We start from the raw sequence: 7,110 nt of genomic DNA, 5'->3' as shown, positions 1-7,110 counted from the left end.
GAAAACCGTTAACACAACACGGAAATATTGGAGTTATAGGCTAAATGATGCACTTTGGGCATATAGAACGGCGTACAAGACACCGATTGGTATGTCTCCATATCGGTTGTTTTATGGCAAAGCTTGTCATTTTCCGGTTGAACTTGAACACAAGGCTTATTGGGCGATAAAGATGTGCAACATGGAATATGACAATGCGGGGAAACAAAGGAAGTTACAACTTAACGATTTAGAGGAGATACGTAACGATGGTTACGAGAGTTCTCGTATATACAAGTAAAATACGAAATTTTTCCATGATAAGATGATTTCTCTAAAGAGTTTTGTTGTGGGTCAAAAAGTTCTTTTATTTAATTCTCGTCTTAAACTATTTCCTGGGAAGCTAAGGTCCAGATGGATTGGACCGTTTGTTGTTACTAATGTTTTCTCTTATGGTGCAGTTATTTTTAGTCTTAGAGATGGGACAACTTTAAAAGTAATCGGCCATAGATTGAAGCCATATTATGAAAACGCTGCTTATGTAAACATGGATGAAATTGAGCTTTGTGATTCACTCCCTCTGGAGGAGTAGCATAATTGGAATGCCAACTTGGGCTGAGGACATTAAACAAAGCACTAAATGGGAGGCAACCCATCGGTTTTGTATCTCTATCCCTTTTGTTTTTACTTTTCTTAGTTTTGCATATCTTATATTTTATTCCCATCTTAGATTTTACAAGTCCTATATCTATAATGAAAGTTTTGACGAATTCTCGTCAGAAAATTTTGACTGCGCACTTGTCATGATAATAGCTCTCGAGACTTCATACGGAGTCCGATTTGAGTGGTTGACCCCAACTTTTAAAGAGGACAGACTCATATTTCTTTTCCAAAAAGAAAATCTTAATTTGGAGTATGTTACGTTGGAGTGATAGGCCTGGACATTATGAAAGTCAAACCGTTTATCGAAACACTGTTCCCTTTTGACACATTATAGAAAAGATGTATGCAAACAACTTTTGTTTAGGATGTTTTTCCTAGTTTCCTACCCATTGGTACAGTTTTTGAGTTTTTCAGGGTTGTTATGTCAGAAATTAGAATTTTCGGTTTTGAACATTGAGGACAATGTTGAGTTTAAGTGTGGGGGAGCATTTAGTATCTACTATTTGCATATACACATAATAAATAATCTTTGATTTATTGCATTCTCGAGACTTCAACTTTTGGAGTTAATTATGAGCTACTTAGGGTTGAAACAGTTCTTACAACTATAAATTGAGTTCTACTTTATCATTTTACAATCCTTAGTTATATATACGTTCATAATTGATTGTGAAACTCCGCTATGGTAGTCGTTTGAAAGATTCATCCTCGCAATTAATCGTTACTGAATCACTTTATTTTTATTTTTGCAGTTATATGTTTCTCTAAAGTGATATGATGGGATCCTGATACTGCTGTGGATGTTGTAGCAAGGTAATCATTGGTTTAGTATATAAAAGACCCATAAGACAATTGTCTTACACTCATGAAGAGTGAGCCAAAAAAAGAAAAAGAAAAAGAAAAAGAAAAAAAAAACAAATAAATAAGGCTCCTCTTCATTTATCTACACTAATAAATATAATGATAGGTCCGTAATTGCGGACTAATCATGTAGCTGATGAAACAAAAACCTATCATCATTATATAGAAAGTCAAAAAGACTATTGATGAGGTTCTCGACACTTGGATAACAGTATGTGTGAAATGTTGTCCCTGTCTCCGTCACCTAAACAAGCGTGGAATGCAGGATCCAAGGCAACTATCACATATGTGAGCCCAGATTTTCGGACTTCCAGCTGATACGGATTCGACCTTGTGGGTCGAGTCCGATCCGGCTAGCAAGTCCAAATTCCCGGACCGCCGCTCGTGTAGGACCAGATTTTTCGTTCCAAAATATTTTAATAAAATACAAAACTCAACTCAAATGAAATTTATAGAATGAAATATAATATTACTTTTAAAATTACACACTAGTGGAAAACAGGTTATCTGAGACTCAGTGAAACGACACACACTGGTTATTGCAAAATAACCACATTTGGAAAGTCTAGTTGACCAAAGTCAAACTGTCGCTGTGTTAGGACTTTTGCTGACTTACACAACGATACTTCGTGTGTAGTGGTTGACTAAAGTCAAAGCAACGTTGATGTTGACTTATACAACGACGTGTACGTGTATATTGTTTTTGTGGAGTTTTCAATGGTTAGGATTTAGTTTTGTTATATGACCGGCTTAAATGAAAAAAACAGACTTCGTTAATACCAATGCTTCTGCAGCTATTTTTTACTTCAATTGTTTCAATTATTTCATCTCTCACCAAAACACCACCGCAAGCGAAAATCCTTCTTTCTCCTCACCACTTACCATCATCACTCAACTATTTCTCTGAAGTCAAGTGAGTTGATGACTGATCTATTGATCTTTCACTTGTGATTTTTCAGAGATAAAAACCCTAGCCGTTTCTCCACCTTTACCTGCTTTTTGCAGATGATTTTTTTCTATAATTTGAACTGATTTCAATTCGATGTAATTGAATCTGTTTTTCGCTGAGGGGAATCTTTTGGTATTTGATTTATTCGTTCGTATTTTTGTCTTCTGATAATGTTGAAGTAAAAAAGAAATTTGAATTTGGATAGATAGGGTTCGATTTTCTTCTGAAAAACTACTTATTTTGATTTTCTTCTGTAACTTTCCAAACCCTAAGTAAATGTTTCTTTAGATTTATGATTCAATTGGAAACCCTAACTAATTTTTGTTTTGATTTTAGTTTCAGACACCCCAAATTTCAAATAGGGCATCTGTTTAGGTAAATTAATAACTGGTTGTTTGTGGTTTTGATTTCAGACATCTCTCAGTTTCAATCTCAATCCTTCTCTCGGTTCTATCACCATTATATAATTTTGAATCTGTTTTTTTGAGAATCTAATAACTGGTTGTTTGTGATTTTTTTGCAGGTAAGGTTTACGGATCTTTAGCTCGTGATGGAAAGGTTAGAGGGAAAACTCTATCTAAACTAGACAAAAAAACCAGCCTAGAGGTAGAGCTCACATGAGGAATCTAATAACTACCGGTAAGAATCGTAAGATTTCTTCTCCATACCATTGATTTTTAAGTTTTGTTGGTGAGAATCATATCTTTGAGGATCTTTTGTGTGTATACTGCTCGTTCTAATGTGAATGTAGATTTTGTGGAATTGGGTGTTGTGAATGTTAACTTAGTTGGATCTTGTATATTACTGTAAAGTGTATTCAGTGAGGAAAAGAAGGTTTGTAGCTGTAAATGTTACTTGAATATTGATTTTACAAAGGGATTTTTTGGTTGAGTATCATGAATGGTCATTTGAACAATTTGGAATTTTTCAGATTGTGGTTAGGTTATTTTCAATATCATTGCTTGAGACCATGTATCATGTGTTACTACCAATTTAGAGGTTGCATATATAGTTTGTTTTAGAACTTGTTATTATACTGAAGTTATGGATACGATAATATAGGATCTCGTTTCTCTGTAAAAAAAAACACTATGACTTTGAGAAACTGGTCCAGACGATGGTATGTGCCTATCTCCATTGCTTTATCTCAATTCTTTGTTCGTTTCTTTGATTTTGTAGATCCTTAGACTATGGATAAGAATACTTTAGATTGATAGGAAACTGTTTGTTGTTATCTCAATCGACACAACTGTTTATAGTGTTTTGTGTTGTTTTTTTTGTTTTTTTTTGCTAAATCTGGTTAGGGTATTTGATCTTTGTCTATGGTTTCATGTTACGTTTTGGTTTCTGGGGTTGTTAAGAACATATATATAGATAGATAGTCCATCATTATTATGATTCACACACCTAGGGCAACGATTACTTATGCCATGTTATGAAGTACAATGCTGTATTCAGTAATGATTGGATACTGACCAAGACCTCATTACTATCTTATATGAAAAACATACAAAGAGTACTCTCTTAAGAAGGCCAATGGTGGTGCAACAACCCAAAACTTTTGTAGTTATGGTGGACAACACTCTCATGGTACATTTCATCTTTTTGCTCCCACTAACGATAACACTAGTGAACTTCAAAGAGTGAAGAAGGCTGACTACTATTGATTTTTACTTTGCAGGCTTGGAGCAATGTAAGAATGCATGCAACCAAACACAGAGTAATGGTGAAAGGAGAAAAAGATAGTTATATGGGTACTCTTATGGATCCTCTGCTATTTCTGTCTTTTAACTGCAGAGATTATATTTTGTATCTTATGGCCAATTTCTACCTTGATTCTGCACTCGATTCCTTTGAAGGTATTAAAGGAGCAGTTTGATCATAATGCAACGTTCTTTCGCATGTCTTATCTTAGTATCGGTACTTTGTAGCATGCATGCAAGTGACAACGCAATACAAATTCATGCTTGAGAGTAATTTAAGATTTCATTGCATATTGAAATGTTTCGTTCTTAGTATCTTTTTTACATTAGTTTTATTTCTTATAATTAGTTTTCTAATGATTCATATATAGTTCACACGGAAATGATTACTGATCACTAAGGTCTAATCTCTAAGTGGGTACTTCATTAACCAACTATTGATTCGGTTGACTAACAGCTGACTTGGTTAAACATTTCTACATTGATGTCAGTTTGTTTACTTGTAAGATTGATTGTAATATCTAGCCGTTGGTTACTTTTGCAGTTTGGAGACTTTCATCTGAGAACCTTATTAGTGATGTCAGGATTTTAAGGCTCCGCCGACCTCTGAAAGGGCATTTGGAGTGTATCCAAAGGCGCATTTCGTTAGAAATATCGACTCAATGCTACAACATCCTCCAAACGCAAAATGTTGTTGGAGTATTGGATTGTTATAGTAAGTGTTCTACCCTTATCCGTGCACTAGAGAAAAGAAAGATCCTCGGGTGTTAAATGAATTTTTTTTATTTCTTTTCTTAGTTGCTAACTAAAACGAAAATTGTACTTCTAGTAAATAGTTTATTAATATAAGGAAAGTCACTGACCAAACAACATCCTCAAGCATCAATAATAAGCCGATGTCATAGAATTTGTTGTTTTACTAGTAGTAGATAGTATATCTTTTTGTTTTTAAGTTGAGAAAATGAATTTCAATATATGCTAATTTCATGTCAATTTCTTAATCTGATTGTTCCAATTGTTTTTGAGAGGCCAAAGTCCAAAGTTCATTTTTGAGAGGCCAAAGTCCAAAGTTCATTTTTCATATTATTTTCTGTGACTGTGAGATCATAATGATGCAGCCTGTTTGGTGTTTGCATTTACACCCTAACCACACAGTATTCGAGGAAGTTAGACTGAACCTGGAAAAAATGTTGTTTTAAACCATAAGAGTTGCAAGTTTCTTAAGATTTTGAGCCCCACTTTTTTATGAGGATATCGTCAGTAAAATGTTTATGGTATGAGTTGCAGGTGCAAGGGTTCAAGCAACGTGCAACAGGGAACATGGATGATCCATTTCTAATCCCTGGTATATATCTGATAAGAAGCAGTAATAGTAAGAAATGCCAACTCCTTCAAACACTAATTTGGTTTGGTTAGTTCGCTTGTATCTGCACCCTACAATGTTTTTTCCCACGTATGTTAAGTGCAAATGTGCAATGACGGAAAAATCAATGGTACATTTATTTTTTTGCTTTATGTAGGACTTGCTTGGAAACTTGTTCGAAGACCCTTTTTGAGGCGGCAGTTAGGGTATCGAGGCTTGGCGGTGTTCCCTGTAGAATGGCGGAAAACATGTGGCTCCGTACTCATCTCATCCAAGATTTGATCTCTATTTCTCGAACAAGTGTTCCTAAATACCCAAGGTATGTCTGTCATATGACTTCCACTCGTGATATGTTGCGAGCACAAATAAAAAAAAAGGTGATGCAACTACAGTGTTGTGTTCTGTTTTGTGTACATACTGCATTGTTATATTCTTTATCAGTGAATATACTGTTTTTTTTTTCTTGTATGTGCAGGCTGGTGTTGTGAAGTTGGATACTTCGTTGTCGTTGATGACTTAGAGCTCGAGTGAGTACATTGTTTTTGGTTTCATAATTGTTTCATGAAGTGGGTATTGTTCTCTTTTATATATATATCTGCTTGAAATGACCATTTGGTTTGATTTGTTGCATCTAATTTTCAGTGAGACAAGGAAGTGGGTGTCGCTCTCTTTGCGACTGATGGTAATTTTCTCAGATTCTGTAAGAACGTTGAATTGGGATTCAAGACTGCCCGAGAACCTGTTGAAGATCTGTGATAACCCTTGAATACTTAGAAGTGTTAGCATCGTATACAATCTTTAATTCTTGTTTCTCTGAATTGTGTAAAGTTCTGCAATGTCGGTGTCTTGTGTATAGGCTTGCTATGTTCGCTAATACCAGATAGTTTCTATTGCAGGAAAATCATAGTGGGAGAAGAAACTTGGACATTTTGGTTTTCATTGTAGTTTTCTTATGGCACCCTTTCCAGCCAACGGCGGAAAATCTAAACTACTACAACTCTGAATCCAGAAATGCTACTTAAATGTCTGAATTCATTATAATTGAATGCTGTCTTTCTTTTTTTGTGATTTTGAATCCAAAAATGAATTCAGTTATGAAATGTTATGAGTGCAGTCATGAATTGGTATAACAATGAACTACTATTTGAATTTATAAATCCAGGTCTGATTTTAGTGTAATTTGAGTTTATTTTAGTTCGAATCACAGTCAGCCAGATCTGATTTGTATTTTTTTTTATATTAAAAATTAAATCTACGACCTAAGCTAATTGTCTTACCTAGAGACATTAAGAATCATTCACGAACAATCTTATTTTTTTTCTTCAAATGATTCTTAATCTTGTTTGTAGCCACCAGTGGTGTGATGCCATAAAGGCCTGACATTTCAACAGCAGAGAGACTTATATATCCGTTTCTAATCAACACAATAACGTGCGTACAAACACCAAACTCATTTCCAACATAGTCTAATTCAATAAATTCATTTTCACAAATCAAAACTCAATTTTTATTCGCTAATACAATTTTCTTACCAAATAGAGAAAAAAACATTATTGCCTAGATCAATTATTAAAATAAAAATGTAGAATAAT

At 34.4% G+C, this 7,110-nt stretch overlaps 1 long non-coding RNA gene across 12 annotated transcripts; it reads left to right on the top strand.

Moving 5' to 3' along the window:
• The first annotated feature begins 2,283 nt into the window (after positions 1 to 2,283).
• LOC113302141 lies at positions 2,284 to 6,697 on the top strand. 12 transcript variants are annotated; one of them, XR_003336665.1, is made up of 10 exons: positions 2,284 to 2,416; positions 2,789 to 2,827; positions 2,976 to 3,091; positions 4,134 to 4,206; positions 4,700 to 4,870; positions 5,443 to 5,527; positions 5,676 to 5,837; positions 5,994 to 6,045; positions 6,161 to 6,296; positions 6,415 to 6,697. It is a non-coding gene; the product is annotated as an uncharacterized LOC113302141 (long non-coding RNA). The 12 variants fall into 12 exon arrangements; XR_003336666.1 differs by adding an exon at positions 3,968 to 4,042 and having other exon boundaries at positions 2,304 to 2,827; positions 4,134 to 4,311; XR_003336669.1 differs by adding an exon at positions 3,968 to 4,042 and having other exon boundaries at positions 2,304 to 2,827; positions 2,976 to 3,100; positions 4,134 to 4,311.
• Positions 6,698 to 7,110: the final 413 nt, after the last annotated feature.

This window comes from Papaver somniferum, chromosome 8 (assembly GCF_003573695.1).
Source record: "Papaver somniferum cultivar HN1 chromosome 8, ASM357369v1, whole genome shotgun sequence".
In the NCBI taxonomy this organism is placed as follows: Eukaryota; Viridiplantae; Streptophyta; class Magnoliopsida; order Ranunculales; family Papaveraceae; genus Papaver; species Papaver somniferum.
The sequence above is the reverse complement of the archived record's forward strand: the minus strand, read 5'-3'. Positions and strand labels throughout refer to the sequence as shown.